Consider the following 18,628-nt stretch of genomic DNA (forward strand, 5'->3'; position numbering starts at 1 on the left):
TAACTGTGACATGCAACGAGACAACACAATAAAAGGACATAGATTTAGAGGAAGACGACATACCGAAAGAGATTGTTAAAGAAGTCGAGAATTTTGAGAACAGACCTAAGTCCAACCTATTACAAGGAGATGTACTGTTACAAGATGATGTCGTTTGGCCTGAAGAATGCAGGGGCCACCTATATGAGGGCCATGACCACCATTTTCCACGATATGATACACAAGGAGATCGAATTATATGTAGACGATGTTATCATCAAGTCCAAGAAAGCCACTAATCGCATGGAAGATTTGAGGAAGTTCTTCAGTAGACTAAGAAGGTACAACCTAAAAATGAATCCCGCGAAGTGTGCATTTGTGGTTCCTGCCGGAAAACTATTTGGGTTCATTGTAAGTCACCAAGGAATAGAACTGGATCCATCAAAGGTCAAAGCTATTCAAGAGTTGCCACCGCCAAAGAACAAAAAAGACGTAATGAGTTTCTTGGGGAGACTTAACTATATCAGGCGATTCATAGCACAATCTACAGTTATCTGTGAGCTGATCGTTAAGATGTTGAAGAAGGATGTCGCTACCAAATGGACTGATGAGTGCCAAAGGGCCTTCGACAGAATCAAGGAGTACTTATCAACACCACCAGTTTTGGTCCCGCTCGAGCCAGGTAGACCTCTATTACTCTACCTCGCAGTATTGGATGGAGCATTCGGTTGTGTTCTGGGGCAACATGATGAAACGGGGAGGAAGGAGCAGGCCATCTATTACCTCAGTAAGAAGTTCACCCCATATGAGGCCCGGAATTCTCTGTTAGAGCGCACATGTTGTGCTTTGACTTGGGTAGCTCAGAAGCTTCTGTGCCTCCAGTACATATCTCATATCAAGGATGGATCCTTTGAAGTACATCATTCAGAAGCCCATGCCCACTGGCAAGCTAGCCAAGTGGCAAATCCTGTTGAGTGAATTTGACATTGTCTACGTGACTTAGAAGGCGATAAAAAGACATGCATTAGCAGATTACCTCGCTGAAAATCCCATGGACAAAGAATACGAACCCCTGAAAATGTATTTTCCCGACGAAGAGGTATTATTCATAGGAGAAGACATTGCAGAATCCTATGATGGTTGGAGGATGTTTTTCGATGGAGTAGCAAATTTCAAAGGATTTGGCATAGGAGTAGTCCTGGTATCAAAAACTGGTTAGCATTATCCGGTCTCTGCCAAACTCATATTCCCGTGTATCAACAACTTTGTCGAATACGAAGCATGCATCTTAGGGCTCAAGATGGCTATTGACATGAACAGTCAAGAGTTGCTAGTGATTGGGGATTCAGATTTTCTTATACATCAGGTTCGAGAAGAATGGGCAACCAAGAACTCCAAAATACTCCCTTATATGCATCATGTACAGGAGTTGAGAAAGAGGTTCACAAAGACGGAGTTCCAGCATGTCCCCAGAGTCCAGAATGAGTTCACAGATGCATTGGCTACCCTATCATCCATGATACAACATCCATACAAGAACTTCATTGATCTCATTCCAGTAAAGGTCCATGATCAGCCAACCTACTATGCTCATGTCAAAAAAGAAACAGACGGAAAGCTTTGGTTTCATGATATCAAGGAATACTTGCCAAAAGGAGAATACCCAGAGCTCGCAAATCCTACTCAGAAACGCACACTTCGGAGGTTGTCCAACAATTTCTTTCACATCGGAGGAATCCTATATAGGAGGACTATGGATTTGGGATTACTGAGGTGTGTCGACGCAAAGGAAGCATCTACACTACTAGAAGAAATCCATGTTGGGACCTGCGGTCCTTATATGAACAGTTTTGTCTTAGCCAAAAAGATACTCCGGGCTAGTTATTTTTGGATGACTATGGAAACGGATTGCATCCAGTATGTCCGAAAGTGCCACCGTTGTCAGATACATGCAGACATGATAACGGTGCCTCCAAATATGCTTAATGCAATAAGCTCGCCATGGTCGTTCGCCGCTTGGGGAATGGATGTCATCGGACCAATCGAACCTGCCGTATCAAAAGGGCACAGGTTCATCCTTGTAGGAATTTATTGTTTCACCAAATGGGTTGAAGTAGCATCTTACAGAGCAGTGACTAAGAAATTCGTGGTAGACTTTGTCCGCGATCGTATAGTTTGTCAATTCGGGATCCCAGAATCAATCATCATTGATAATGGTTCCAATCTTAACAGTGACCTGATGAAAGCCATGTGTGAAACTTAAAGATCAAACAAAAGAATTCTACAGCCAACAGACCTCAGATGAACGGAGCCGTAGAGGCCGCCAACAAGAATATCAAGAAGATATTAAGGAAAATGATAGAGAAGCATAAGCAGTGGAATGAGAAGGTATCATTTGCTTTATTGGGGTACTGCACCATAGTCTGCACATCAACTGGGGCAACCCCTACCCGCCGAAGTAGAAATCCCTTCCTTGAGGATCATATAGGAAGCAGAACTCGACGATATAGAGTGGGTGAAGAGTCGTTATGAGCCGCTGGCTCTTATATATGGAAAAAGAATGAACGCAGTTTGCCATGGTCAACTTTATCATAACAGAATGTCTAGAGCCTTCAACAAAAGAGTCAAGCCAAGACAATTCACACCAGGGCTGCTGGTATTAAAGAAGATTTTCCCGCATCAGGATGAAGCCAATGGGAAATTCTCTCCCAACTGCCAGGGTTCGTACATGGTTCACCGGGTTCTAACAAGAGGAGCCCTCATACTTGCAGAAATGGACGGAGAAGTTTGGCCAAAGCACATTAATTCAGACGCAGTCAAGCGATACTATGTGTAATCTTTATGCTTTCCTTCATTATGTAATTTGAACTACGCCTGACTTGATTCCCGTTTAAAAGGGGATACATAGGCAGCCCTATGGATTCGGTCACAAGTTAATAAAATTTTTATTTCCCCCTGCAATTAGAAACTGGGGCATAATTTTGAGGAGGACCCTAAAAATTCCGAAGTGATTTCAGCCATTCGCCGCAAGCAGCCGTCAGAAGCAGCAGCCCAGTAAACTAGGGAAGAATTTTGAGAAGTACCCTTAAAATTCCGGAGCATGAGAAGTTGCAATGTCTTGAACCACGTCGCAGTCGTCGGTTCATCTAAAGAAAACTATTCTCGATTATGTATTTATGTTATATTTTTACTAAATCATGCATGTCTGTTACCGAAATTGCTTTGTGTAGCAACGTTACCCCAATGGTACACACAGTATCACCGAAATAGAGCCAAGCAGGTCAAGCAGAGCCAGCGGGGATACGAACTAACCTCCCCTTTACAAAACTCACGACTTTTATTTAGATGCAGGCACTTGAGTTGCAAAATCATCAAATATACTATACGCTCACTCATAAAGTTCAGGAATACAACTCTCCGAACTGTTGCACTTGCTCGCAACTATTATCCGCACACAACAATGTCCCCAGCAGGCATAATATCCCTAGCAATCACGATACCACAATCCGCTATCAGCTAAGAAAACTCTATTGTCGTTTGCTCTTTTTACTTCCCGCATAAGGCTACCATTATGCCTTCCGAGGTTAAGCTCTACCTCTATCTGCATTTTCTTGCACTGCATAAGGCTACCATTCTGCCTTTTGAGGTTAAGCCCTACCTTCATCTGCATTTTCTTGCATCGCATAAGGCTACCATTCTGTCTTCCGAAACTAAGCTCTGTCTCCATCTGCATTCTCTACATTGCATAAGGCTACTATTCTGCCTTCCGAGACTAAGCTCTTTCTCCATCTACATTCCATGCATTGCATAAGGCTACCATTCTGCCTTCCGATTTTAAGCTCTACCTCCATCTGTATGGCTAAAAGATCGCCAATTTATTTACATTCTACATCAGCTGAAAGATCGCCACTTCATTTACATCTTGCATCGGCTTACAGATCGCCACTTTATTTACATCTTGCATCGGTTGAAAGATCGCCACTTCATTTACATCTTGCATCGGCAGAAAGATCGACACCTTCTGCATCTCATGGGCAAAAAGATCGCCAATCTATCCAAAGGCATCATTGTTTGGAGGCACCATTTTCATAGCCCGATAACACCATATCAGGGCCTGAGGACCCCTTTTATTCTTTTGCATATCATTATTCAAAGGCGTCATAGTTCGGAGGCATCATTCTCATAGCCCGAGAGCATCATTTTATGGCCTGCGAATCCCTTATTATACGTTTCATGGCCTAGGACGTCATGGTCTAAGGACATCATCCTCATCGTCTGATGACAACTCTTATGGTCCAACGGGAATTTGCATCATGTTTAATATTACGCACAATATATGCTTGTATTGCTTACTTGCAGGTAAACCAGTGAGCAACAAACATCCCAGCAGGAGCGATCCCGCTCCAGTTCCCGCAGCCCTTGCATGTTTCAAGCCATTCACCCCAAACTGAATATTGCATCCATTCTTGAAAGTCTCCATCGGCCTACTCCTCCGATGGGTCCTGAACTACATATGGCATGATTCCTATAAAACCTGGGATATGTAGGAAGCTCAAAAACTAGAGTACGGCCTAAGTCTCCTCGAACCCTTTCGTTCGGTCAAAATTGGCCATCATATCTTTACCCGACAACTCTTTCATCCTTCCCGGGTAAAGAGGGGCAGCTGTTGATACCTAATTTTCCCCCGTGTATTTTATATGTAAAATGCCTTTCAAATAGCATGTATATACATATATAAGTATACCCCAAGGCTACATTATTTTTCTTATTTTTTAAAGATTTTTAAATCAATTTACTGCCCTATTTTATCAAGAAAAACCCCATAATTATCCCCAAAATTATCATCTTGGTGATTCATTTATTGAATTCTCATATTTTTACCAAAATATAACTAAGATATTTTTTTTACACATTTTTTTGGTATTTTAAGGATAAAATTGCATAATTGCAATATTAGCCTCTTTTATGATTTGATTGCATTTATACTTATAAAATTAAGTCCAGTATTTTTAAATTGATAATTATATGTTATAAATCATATTAGTTTATTCAATTTATTTCCAGGATTTAATTTACTATTTTTATAAAAATTAAAAGCGAAAATGGGTATTTAAAATCTAGCTAGATTTCATTTTGATTGTAGCCTAAATTCTACCCCAATTAAATCCAATTGAACCCCAGCCCAATTCCTAAAATTACCCGCCCCTGACCCACCTAAATTCAACCCGCCCGGCTCCCCATTTAATTCAGGTCGTTGATCAAAATGATCAACGACCACATTCTCTCCTTTCCTTTTTTTAATTCACCAAGCCCACTAACCCTAAGTCATTTTCACCTACCCGCCGCCTCTGAAACCCTCCACTCTCTCGAGTCCTCTCAGAACCCTAGCCGCCTCTTACCGCTTCCACCCTGAAAGCCACCGGAATCCATGGCTTCCAGGGCTATGGGAGTCTTATACCTACCTCATGTTGCTCTTATACACCTGATCTCTGAAGATTCAAGGCCTGACCATGAAGGTTTGTACCCAGACCTTGTTCGATTCAAGTTCCACGGCCATCTGCGGCCTTGCTCCGGCGTACCATGGTTGATTGAGCCTGATCCTGACCTCTCCGACTTAGATCAGTGACTTTTCAAAGCCTTTCTCATTTCTAGGGTTCTTCTAAAACCCTAACCCTTCAAGGATTTTCCGATTCCCTTAGATCTGTTCCAGATCCATGCTTTCCTTAAGGTCTTAAACGTTTTCCTGACATTTCTTTCAAAAAACTACTTTCAAAATCTTTCTTTACCGATCTAGGGTTTTCTGAAAGTATTTAAGTGATTTCTAACTTTCTTTTTCCTCTTATGTGTATTTGCTTCTACTGGGTTCTTGTATTTTCTTCTACCATGTTCTTACTTTCTTCTTCTGCTATATTTTCCTATACTATGTTCTCGTATGCTCTTCTACTGTATGCTTTCTCTACTGTGTTCTGATATGTTTCTCCTACTATATTTTCTTACTAAGCTCTTAAGTTTCCTTATAAAGTTCCTTTTACTGAGCTTTGTTTAAAGTTTCTTCTAAAATTTCTTAGCATACTTCTTCTATTGATCTTATCAGTCATCTCTATTATATTTCGTATTAGCTTCTTCTACTCTATTTTTCTTTGAATTCTGCTACTATGTTCTGCGTGTTACTTGCTATCATTGTTTTCTCATGAGTTTCTGCTGCTTAAAGAAACATGCAAGAGGTTTCATAGAACTGAAACCTCTGAGCCTGTTTCGATTACTTGCCTTCTCATCTCTGTACTTGATTCAAGGTGGAAACCATAGAATTCGGGGATTCTGCCAAGTTTGATTATGTGATTTAATTGAACTAGGGTTTTTATTTTAGAACCCCTAACTCTTTCAGACCAACTTCGAGTCTCTGAACCGAGTTTGGACATCCGTGTTTGCATATGATTCTGACCTTTGGTTAAACTCTTCTAAAAACTCTTTTTTCACCGGATTTTTCTATTGATTTTTGCAATGGCACAACATTTTCTTCCAACTCAACGTGTTTGTGTGCTCTTTATATGTGATGAATCTTCCTCTAAAAAGGCTTTCAACTCGTGATTTATTCAACTTCCTTCTAAATAGGTCTGATTGATTCTCTTTCCATTGTTTGCTGATCTCCCTTAAGTTAAAAGACCTTTCTCATCTTTTTGACTCGGTTCATTCATACAAGATCCTTGACCTTTGATTTACTGGTTGTTAATTAATTTTCTTGCCTTGTTTGTGCAACCGCGTATTTCAAAAATTCTGTCGTTAAATAACCTTTATGTATTTTCCCTTAATTGCATGTTGTGCACAAAGTGCTTATTCATTTTTCTTTCCTTAAATTATTTTTACCCGTTTTAATATGAATTCCTTAATTAAGGGAAGTCTTGTGTAATTGATTGACAATCAGTTCCTTGACTATTTTCTTACATTATTTCTTCATGATTTTCACACTATAAAAGGCACGACCCTTTTTCACAGAGGAGAGAGGAGAATCCTTCTGAACTCACACTCTCTCAATAATATTCTTTTCTTGTCTGCGTTGTGGCCTATTTACAAGACCTACTGGATTTCCTTTATTTGTTTCTTTGAAACTGGTATGTCCTAATTAAGCTTCAGCATCACAACAATGTGTTTTCCATGTTTATGTGTTGTTTCTATAAAGTTCAATGTTTAAACTAGCATGCCGATTTCTTTCTATCTGTTTCTGCTATGAATCCCTGCTCCCTACCCCCTTATGTATTTTGAGTTATGGTTTAAAACATGGCAATATGTATGTTGTTGTCCATGGATTGAACTTGGTCCCTTAGGGGATACTAACCTCTAAACAGTGTGTTCTAACAGGCTTATGGGTGTAAGCACTGCCCGAAGTTCATATGAGACTCTTAGGGAACTTTGACACACCCCAAAATGGGAGAAAGGCTTTGAAATATGACCTCTTAGAGTTGGTCTACTTCATACTTCAGACAAGAAGTCTGAATCAGCCTCTCCTTGGTTGTACTTTTTAATTTCCGATGTATTTTTTACTTTGCTTTTTCTGGGCTGTAATAACTTTGTAGTAAACTCTCGGGGATGGATAGTGAAAAAGGGAGGGGTAACCATGTATGCAAAAAAGGGTAGATATCCTTCCTATAGGAGTTTCTGGATTCGTCCATTCTCTCATATAGATACCATATCTATAGGAATCCTGCATTCACTTATATAGATACCATGTCTATAATTACCTAAAAATATGAATTCTGCATATGCACATAGAGTATATGCCTATAGGTCTTTTGAACCTTGCACATCCATTCTTCATTAGGCAATCATGTTTGTAGGTCTTAATAATCAACCGCAATTAGATATCATGTTCATAGGTCTTAAACGAAATTCAGCACCTAGATATCATGCTTACAGGGTCTCTGAATTTTGCTATGTCTATGAAAGTGTTTAAAATCAATAATGTGTAGAAAGCATTCCTATAGGCGCTATTAATCAAGTCTGAATTGTTTCACTCGCTTATAAGTCTAAAATCAGCAATAATGATGCATTACCAGTTGCAGAACTTATGATCTTTTGGTGAAACTCGTCCTTCTTTAATAACTAACACCTTCTCTTAAATCAATATGTAATCATCTCACATCCTTGTTCCTGAAGTTTGTAGATATCACGCCTATAGGGTTTTCGTCTAACACTTAGGTAAGCCATAGCGTAAAAGTTTATAAATTGAATCTGTTGTTATTAACTACAACCCGCAGGCAGGCCTGATTCGGGTTTCTTATCTGAATTATGTGATTAATCAGTCTGCCTCGACCTTTTAAGTTTAATCAGGCCCAAAATAGTATGTGTAAGTCATGATGATTACTTGTTTTCTTTGTTTAAAGGAGGTGTATTTGAACCTTTCCACTTGCTGTATGCTTTTCCCAATTTTCTATACATGTTTTTGTATGTCGCCTTAGTATTTTACCCTTTTGAAACCACAAATAAGCCCAATATCTCCCCCTATTTAGGATTAGTAGTCCCAAATACCTCCGGGACTGATAGGATCGGGACAGGTAATAGTATGCAATAAGTAAACGAAACCATTCCGCGCTTTAATACCTTAAACAGGGCGGGAATGGTAGATATGGATATGATGACCACGCGGTAACATCACGTATAGCCCCTCATTGAGGAGTGATTACCGGATGTTGTGTGGGGTGATCCATATTATTAATAAACCTAGGACCCCCCCCCCCTTTCATTTGTTTCTTCCTTTTAAACCTTTTAAATTGTTTCTTCAAAATCAACTCTTTTAGTTTTCTTACTTGTAACCCTCATGTGCAAAATCCCTTCTTATTTGAAGTGTTATTCGCCTATGTATTGTTTGCGCTTAAAGTCACAATAGTTGTCTTGCCGGTAACCATACTAGTGGATCCTGAGGGGTGCCTAACACCTTCCCCTTGGGATAATTTCAAGCCCTTACCCAATCTCTAGTTACTCAAAACAAACCCTTTTTAGTGTCCTAATGCACTTTAATCATTAGGTGGCGACTCTTCTATGCAAACCCAATTCCCAAAAGGGAACGAGTTGTCCTCCCAAATGTCATAAACCTGATTTCACGAGATAAAGAGGGCGCGACAGCGTGGCGACCCTGCTAGGGAACTTTTAGGCTTTTACCATTTCAGACTATTGTTGTGAATTTATGCGCAATTATTTGTTTATTTCTTTTAAGCATTCAATTTCCTTTTCGATTCCAAAACTGACTTGTCTTTTTGTTTCTTCCCTTTATTACTTTTCTTTACTGCTTTCCTTTACTAGCGCTTTAATTTTACGAAAAATGTTGTATTTACTGCTTTCCTAATGTGTAAATACGTGACAATCTTCTTTAATTATTGCATAATCATGCTCAACATCATATTCCACTCGTACCAAACAAAATACCATAGCAACGCTTATAATGAGTGGTTGCGCTCTTCCGATATTATCACCCCCTAAATTTGGAAAAGGTATATTTTCGGTAAAACCATTCGATCAACGGTGTAGTCGACGGTTCCGTGCCTTTCCCCCTTGAGTTGTTCGCTCAAGGGTACTAGTCTAAAATCCCATAGAAACCTTACTTTGTTTAACTGTGCATGCATCATGGCCAAACCTAGCCGAGTCGATTGTGTTGTCTGCATAATGACTCTTTAAGATAACGTTGTCCAAATTCCACCAGGTTTCCCTGAACCCAAACGGACATCATCATGTTTTGTGCATTTATTTGGAGAACTAAATGCTTCATGCTAATTGTTGATATTAAATAGTCGAGTCTAGTGGGGGTAAGGGCCTAACCCTTTTGTCTTGCAGAAATATGAGGCACGAAGTCCCCAGATTTGGTATGGTCACCAACATCCACCCAAAATTGCTAAGCTGGTGGGGGGATCTTCATTCCAGTGATCAGACTCTTGTTCGGAAATACCTAGGAAATCTACCTTCTCTCCTGGAAATCCAACATAACAACAAGATCATAGAAATTGCTACTCTATTTTGGGATTGTGATAGGTCTGTGTTCCGCTTCGGGGACATTGAGATGACACCCCTGCTGGAGGAAATAGGAGGATTAGCTGGTATACCATGGGAAACTCCGGGTTTGTTAATGCCGGAAAACTGCAAGGGTAGAGATTTCCTCAAAATGATGGGTCTAAAGAAGAATATGGACCTGACATGCTTGAAAGAGTCGTATATTCCCTTTGATTATTTGTACGAGAGGTACGGTCACAACAAATCTTACTATAATTATTCGGACGAGTTCACCCTCACATCATTGGGGCATATTTACCGAAGGGTCTTTGTCTTCATGTTTTGCTTCCTGGGGATGATAGTGTTTCCAATAAATAAAGCCAGGGTCCACACCAGGCTAGTCATGGTAACCTAAACTCTAATGGAGGGAATTGGTGGGCAACCATTCAGCATTGTGCCCATGATTACTGCGGAGATATACCGAGCCTTGGAGAAGTGTCAACGAGGAGCCGAACGCTTCGAAGGCTGCAATTTGCTACTTCAGCTTTGGCTCATGGAGCATTTACAAATGGGTGAATACCGATAGGAAATTCAGTGAAGAGACTGGGACGATCATATCGCCTTCCATAATCTGAAACGAATGAACTACATACCCAACATGTTCGCCCAGCCAGAAGACGCCAAGGGATGGTTAGAGATGTTTAAAAATCTAACTGAGGATCAAGTACAATGGATGTTCGAGTGGTTCCCTACTGAGGAGTTCATTGTCCGATCGAAGGATGCGCCGTTTTTTATACTAATCGGTCTGAGAGGAACCTACCCTTATGTCCCTCTCTGAGTTATGAGACAGGCTGGTAGGAAGCAGGTTATAGCAAGGGTAGACAAGATGAGTCACTTCTGGGCTAACTTCCAAGATGATGACAGTCCTTATAAGTGTCAAGCTCAGCATATGTGGCATTGCAAGATCATCATGGGAAGAGACACTATCGAACCAGACAGATACTATACTAGTTGTACTCCATACTATTCAGGCTGGTTGGAATCTAATCATGATGGTCTGGGTCAGCCAGGACTTACTAAGGGCCACAAGATCATAGATGAAAGGGCCGAGGCATAGGTCAAATACAATCAACTGTGCAAGAGGATCCGGGAATGTGAAAGCGAGTACCGTGAGATAGAAGAAGCAACCCAAAAATTGATCGAGGAGTGGAAAGACATGGCTGTCAGTGCCAACAAGCGACTGGGACATTTGGAGCGAGGCATAGTGGAGCTAGAAATGAAGTTCCTCAAAAGGATCGAGGATTTCCAAAATGCTGAGGGACATGAGGGCGACCATCTAGACAGAGCCTACCTATTGATGGGACTTCGCGAGCTGGGAAAGCTGTTCGACGATGCCGAGTCTAGGGAAGGGCCTTCTGGGGCCAAGTAGATAGGAGTTTGTTCTTTTGCTTTAAGAAATGTAATAAGGCTCATGGCCACTAGTGACATTTTATTTCCTGTTATTTAGCATTGTTTTGGGATTCGTCTACTTTTTATCAATAGAATGAGGCATTTAGCATTCTAAGTTCTCCAAATCAACTTGTCACTAGGCCTACATCGGGCACAAAGAGGTTCCCAAATAGGACACGATTTACATTATTGCACTATGTGTTTGAATATCGCAACATTTTTTTCTTATAATTCGCACTGACTTGTTACCTTTTTTGTTTTTACTTTTGTTTTATTTATTCCCCTCCCCAAAGGTTAGTTCGTGCACTCTGGCAACATCATCTTATTCAGCGAGATCCAGGGGCCCTCCACCCACTCCTCCTCTTAGTCCTATCAGAAACAAGAACAAAGGGAAGATGGAAGATTCGAACAAAAAGAAAAACTCAACTGAACGAGTAGAGGTCATTCATGGTACTCAGGTTTCCAAAGAAGGTGCATCCCAGCTTGAACAAAAGCTGTTGTAATTTCAAGAAGAACTTGATCAGGTTCGGAATCTGGCGAATCTATCATTTTCCCTTACCACTCCCGACATTAATTTCCTGAATGCTCAGAACCCCACACCTCCACAAAATATCCCAAAGTCACGAAACCATCCCGCTCCTCACCACCACTGCAATACTTCCCACACTCCCAACAGTACTCCACTGCTCATCTCAGAACCTTTAAACTCCACAAATGACCACTTCTACACTCATCATAACACCCCCATCTACGTGGAAACCATGTCACACTCCACCCAACCCATTTCAAGCACACCCGAGTCTGATGATAAAGACTCACTCATCAAGAGTATGGTTGAAGAGCTTAAGAAGTTGACTAGATGAATTTAGGGCGTCGAAGGAAGTAAGGGGACTAAAGGGTTGAACTATGAAGATCTCTGCATATAGCCCAATGTTGAATTGCCCGAAGGGTACAAACCTCCAAAGTTCGAGAGAATCTGCATGAAGCTTTTCATGAGAAGCTTGAAAGGAGATGCTTTGTCTTGGTACATCTGGCAGGATCCAAAGAAATGGTCAAACTGGGTAAGCATGGCGTCCGACTTTATTGACAGATTCAGGTTCAATACAGAAAATTCACCAGATGTGTTCTACGTTCAAAACCTAAAGAAGAAGCCCGCGGAAACATTCCGCGAGTATGCCACTCGTTGGAGATCAGAAGCCACTAAGGTCAGACCTGTTCTAGAGGAAGAACAAATGAACAAGTTTTTTATCAAGGATCAAGATCCGCAATATTATGAGAGGCTAATGTTGATCGAGAACCATAAATTTTCTGACATCATCAAGCTGGGAGAAAGGATCGAGGAAGGCATCAAGAGTGGTATGGTTACGAACTGTGAAGCCTTGCAAGCTACCAATAAGGCTTTATAGTCTGGTGGTACATCGAAGAAAAGGGACGTAGGTGCTGTAATGGTTGCACAGAGGACCAAATCCCCTATCAAATACCAAACCTATCCAATGCCTCCACTCACATATCAACCTACTCCGAACTACCAAACATCCTCACCCTCTCACCAAACCCTATCACCCACTTATCAATCATCCCCACCTTACACATATCAGCCTACTTCGCCCAGATACTCCCAACTCGCACATGTTTACCAAGCCTAAAATACTCAACCACCCCACTATCAATCACCTCCCACACGTCAAAACTTTCCTAAACCTCGACCAAATTTTGACCGCAGGCCTCCCAAACAGTATACTGCCATTGCTGAACCCATTGACCAGCTGTACGAAAGGCTCAAAGTTGTTGGTTATGTCACCCCTATCCCTACTATAACCCCGGAGAACACTTCTCAATGGGTTAACCCAAACAAATCCTATGCATACCATTCCGGCATGAAAGGACATACCATTGATGAATGTCGTTCTTTGAAAGATAAGATACAGACTTTGATTGATAACTAGATTATCGTGATGAAAGAGCCTGCTCTGAATGTACGCAATAAGCCTCTGCTAGACCACAAGGGTGGAGGTGTTCACCTAATTGAAATAGAGAATGATTGGGACCCCAAGGGATCGATTGGGTTGATCACAAAAGGTGATGATCCAAAGAAACCAATAGTTACTCTTAATCCAATCAGAGTCCACATTCAGCCATCTAGGGACACTCAGGTAAACATGTATGTGCCACTTGAGTTCTAAGCAACTACAAAGACACCAACACCAATCGAGATCGAATTCGTGACTCCAGCAAATGCACCTCCACCATTTAAAGTTGCAGTTTTACCTCCCAAAGCACATGCTCTATTCGGAGTGGAGATGTCCATACCGATCCCAGTGGCGTTGTCGGCCGTAACACTATTCCATACCAAGGCTGTACCATGGGACTATACAGCTGAGGCAAGGAGGAAGGGCAAGGTTAGGTTCGAGGAAACTGTTGCTGCACAGGGTATGACAAGGAACGGCAGGGTCTATACCCCAGAACACCTAGCTGAGTCAAGCAAGCAGGCCTCCAATCAGTCGCCCATTATTGAGAAGGTCCAGATGATCTTTGGAGAAAGATACAGGCCAAAGAATACTCGGTCATCGACTAGTTGAACAAAACACCGGCACAAATCTCCATACTTGCTTTGCTACAAAATTCTAAGGCACACAAGAATGCCTTGCTAAAAGTGCTGAGTGAGGCATATGTACCAGGAAACATCACCGGAGGAGAAATGGCAAACATGGTAGGGCAGGTATCGGAAAGTCACAAGATCACTTTTCATGAAGACCAGAAGGGTTGAGTCACAATAAGGCGTTGCACATCACCGTACAATGTGAAGATTATTTTATCATTAGAATTTTGATTGATGGAGGGTCCAGCCTCAACATTTGTCCATTGGTAACACTCAGGACATTGGGAAAAGGGTTGTACAAGATAAAGGACGAAGCCATCAACGTGAAAGCTTTCGACGATTCCCAAAGGTCCACCATCGGGAGATTAGTTTGTGTTTGCAAATAGGGCCAACTTGGTTCGATGTTGATTTTTAAGTGATAGACATGCCGACATCTTACAATTTGTTATTAGGACGACCGTGGATTCATGCCGCTGGGGCTATAGCGTCAACAATACATCAGGCGGTGAAATTTGCGTGGAACCACCAAGAGGTGATCATTCACAGCGATGGTAGCAATCCCATATACAGTCGCCAAACCATACCAGCAATTGGAGGCAGAAGAAAGATAGGCGGGGAGACCTATCACCATATCGAGCGAGTCAACGCCGTCGACAAGGATAAATGGTGGGATAATAAAATTGAAAGCATATTGAACTGGAGAGGATATGAACCTGGAAAGGGGCTTGGCAAGAACCTCCAAGGAATTGCTAAGCCTATCACACTAAAGAAATATGGCACCACCTTCGGTCTGGGATATGAGTACACTTAGGAAGAATTCAACAACTGGTCGCCACCATGGCGTGGTCCTTACTATCCGCTGGAGCAGCTAATACCACATTTGGAGCAGACTTTCCAGGCAGTCGATGTTATCTATGGGTTAGAAGAAGAGGAAGAACTGGCAGCAGTAAGGAATTTGTTCCTAGAAGATAATGACATGGATTGTTGTGTCATCTTCAAGGAGAAGGGGGAGGAAGGCCCTTCCATACGGGCAGTAAGCAGAGGAGCATGCCTCAATAACTGGACCATCAGAACTACCAGAGCCCAGAAAGCCTCGGTGTAGCAAGGTTGAACAAGCATCATGCACAATCTTTTATTTTTACTAATTGACTTTCCTTTTGCATTTTAAAATTTCGCAATAAGACCTTCAATGTTCAAAACAGTTATGGAATTTATCAAAGCATTTCAATTTTCCCTATAAATCCTACTCTTATTATTTTTCTCTCATAACTTTACTTATACAGCATTACTATTACTTATCTTGATGAACCAATGACTGTGACATGCAACAAGACAACGCAACAAACGGACATAGATTTAGAGGAAGACGACATACTGGAAGAGATTGTTAAAGAAGTCAAAAATTTTGAGAACACACCTATGTCCAACCTGGACGAGACTGAGATTGCTAACCTGGGAGATGCAGAGAATGTCAAAGAAACACGAATCAGCATTCATTTGTCACCGTCATAAAAGGAAGAGTACACAGAATTTTTAAGGGAATATGAGGACATATTCGGCTGGTCGTATGATGACATGAAAAGTCTGAGTACATCTATGGTGGCTCACAAATTGCCAACCGATCCAACATGTCCACCGGTAAAGCAAAAGCTCAGAAAATTTAAGCCTGACATGAGTCTGAAAATCAAGGAAGAAGTTACTAAGCAAGTCAAAGCCAAGGTTCTCAGGGTAGTAGAATACCCAACATGGTTGGCCAATATTATGCCAGTACCAAAGAAGGACGGGAAGGTCAGAGTCTGTGTAAACTACCGGGATCTAAACTTGGCCAGTCCGAAAGATGTCTTCTCCTTGCCAAATATACACATCCTGATCGACAATTGTGCTAAGCATGAATTGCAGTCATTTGTGGATTGTTTCGCGGGGTATCATCAGATCTGGATGGATGAAGAAAATGCTGAAAAAATAGCTTTCATTACGCCGTAGGGAATGTACTTTTACAAGATGATGTCGTTCATCCTGAAGAATGCAAGGGCCACCTACATGAGGACCATGACTACCATTTTCCACGATATGATACACAAAGAGATCAAATTATATGTAGATGATGTTATCATCAAGTCTAAGAAAGCCATTGATCACATGGAAGATTTGAGGAAGTTCTTCAGTAGACTGAGAAGGTAAGTCCTAAAACTGAATCTTGCGAAGTGTGCATTTGGGGTTCATGCGGGAAAACTACTTGGGTTCATTGTAAGTCGCCGAGGAATAGAATTGGATCCATCAAAGGTCAAAGCTATTCAAGAGTTTCCACCGCCAAAGAACAAGAAGGACGTAATGAATTTCTTGGGGAGACTTAACTATATCAGCCGGTTCTAGCACAATCTACAGTTATCTGTGAGTCGATCTTTAAGATGTTGAAGAAGGATACCGCTACCAAATGGACTGATGACTGCCAAAGGGCCTCCGATAGAATCAATAATTACCTATCAACACCACCAGTTTTGGTCCCGCCCGAGCTAGGTAGACCTCTATTACTCTACCTCACAGTATTGGATAGAGCATTCGATTGTGTTCTGGGGAAACATGATGAAACGGGAAGGAAGTAGCAGGCCATCTATTACCTCAGTAAGAAGTTCACCCCGTGTGAGGCCCGGTATTCTCTGTTAGAGCGCACCTATTGTGCTTTGACTTGGGTAGCTCAGAAGCTGAGGCACTATTTCTGTGCCTACACTACATATCTCATATCAAGGATGAATCTTTTGAAGTACATCTTTCAGAAGCCCATGCCCACTGGCAAGCTAGCCAAGTGGCAAATCCTGTTGAGTGAATTTGACATTGTCTACGTGACTCAGAAGGTGATCAAGGGACAGGCACTAGCAGATCAACTCGCTGAAAATCCCGTGGATGAAGAATACGAACCCCTGAAAATGTATTTTCCCGACGAAGAGGTATTATTCATAGGAGAAGACATTGCAGAATCCTATGATGGTTGGAAGATGTTTTTCGATGAAGCAGCAAATTTCAAAGGAGTTGGCATAGGAGCAGTTCTGGTATCAGAAACCGATCAGCATTATCCGATCTCTGCCAAACTCAGATTCTCGTATACCAACTTAGCCGAATACGAAGCCTGCATCTTAGGGCTCAAGATGGCTATTGACATGAACATTCAAGAGTTACTATTGATTGGGGATTCAAATTTGCTTATACATCAGGTCTGAGAAGAATGGGCAACCAAGAACTCCAAAATACTCCTTTATCTGCATCATGTACAGGAGTTGAGAAAGTGGTTCACAAAGATGGAGTTCCAGCATGTCCCCAAAGTCCAGAATGAGTTTGCTGATGCATTGGCTACCCTATCATCCATGATACAACATTCAAACAAGAACTTCATTGATCCCATTCCAGTAAAGGTCCATGATCAGGTAGTCTACTGTGATCATGTCGAAAAAGAAGCAGATGGAAAGCCTTGGTTTCATGATATCAAGGAATACTTGACAAAAGGATAATACTTAGAGCTTGCAAATCCTACTCAAAAACGCACAGTTCAGAGGTTGTCCAACAATTTCTTTCACAACGGAGGAATCCTGTATAGGAGGACTACGGATTTGGGGTTACTGAGGTGTGTCGATGCAAAGGAAGCATCTAAACCACTAGAAGAAATCCATGCTGGGACCTGCGGCCCTCATATGAACGGTTTTGTCTTAGCTAAGAAGATACTCCGGGCTGGTTATTTTTGGATGACTATGGAAACAGACTGCATATAGTATGTCCGAAAGTGCCACCGATGTTAGATACATGTAGACATGATAAAGGTGCCTCCAAATATGCTTAATGCAACAAGCTCGCCATGGTTGTTCGCCGCTTGGGGAATGGATGTCATCGGACCAACTAAACCTGCCGTATCAAACGAGCACAGGTTCATCCTAGTAGCAATTGATAATTTCACCAAATGGGTTGAAGCAGCATCTTACAGAGCAGTGACTAAGAAAGTCATGGTAGACTTCGTCCGCGATCGTATCTTTTGTCGATTCGGGATCCCAGAATCAATCATCACTGATAATGGTTCCAATCTCAACAGTGACCAGATGAAAGCCATGTATGAAACCTTCAAGATTAAACACAAGTATTCTACAGCCACAGACCTCAGATAAACGGAGCCGTAAAGGCCGCCAACAAATTTATCAAGAAGATACTAAGGAAAATGATAGAGAAGCATAAGCAGTGGCATGAGAATGTATCATTTTCTTTATTGGGGTACCGCACCACAGTCCGCACATCAACTAGGGCAACCCCCTACATGCTGGTATATGGTACAGAAGCGGTCATTCCCACCGAAGTAGAAATCCCTTCCTTGAGGATCATAAAGGAAGCAAAACTCGACGATGCAGAGTGGGTGAAGAGTCGTTACGAGCAGCTGGCTTTTATAGATGGAAAAAGAATGAATGCAGTTTGCCATGGTCAACTTTATCAGAATAGAATGTCCAGAGCCTTCAACAAAAGAGTCAATCCAAGACAATTCACACCAGGGCAGCTGGTATTAAAGAAGATTTTCCCGCATCAAGATGAAGCCAAAAGGAAATTCTCTCCCAACTGGCAGGGTCTGTACATAGTTCACCGGGTTCTAACAGG

General features: G+C 41.6%; 1 long non-coding RNA gene across 4 annotated transcripts in view; it reads left to right on the top strand.

The window, feature by feature from the left end:
• Nucleotides 1-18,628, top strand: part of LOC138882193 (uncharacterized) — a 52,914-nt gene that overhangs the window by 14,097 nt on the left and 20,189 nt on the right. The window contains exon 3 of one of the 4 annotated variants that reach the window (XR_011403653.1): nt 9,802-10,467. The exons of 1 other annotated variant lie outside the window; for it this stretch is intronic. This is a non-coding gene — a long non-coding RNA (uncharacterized lncRNA). Of the gene's footprint in view, nt 1-7,322; nt 7,654-9,801; nt 10,468-18,628 lie in introns of those variants that run through there. 2 more of the 4 variants (XR_011403651.1, XR_011403650.1) reach the window with 2 other exon arrangements.

This window comes from Nicotiana sylvestris, chromosome 11 (genome assembly GCF_000393655.2).
Source record: "Nicotiana sylvestris chromosome 11, ASM39365v2, whole genome shotgun sequence".
Taxonomy (NCBI): Eukaryota; Viridiplantae; Streptophyta; class Magnoliopsida; order Solanales; family Solanaceae; genus Nicotiana; species Nicotiana sylvestris.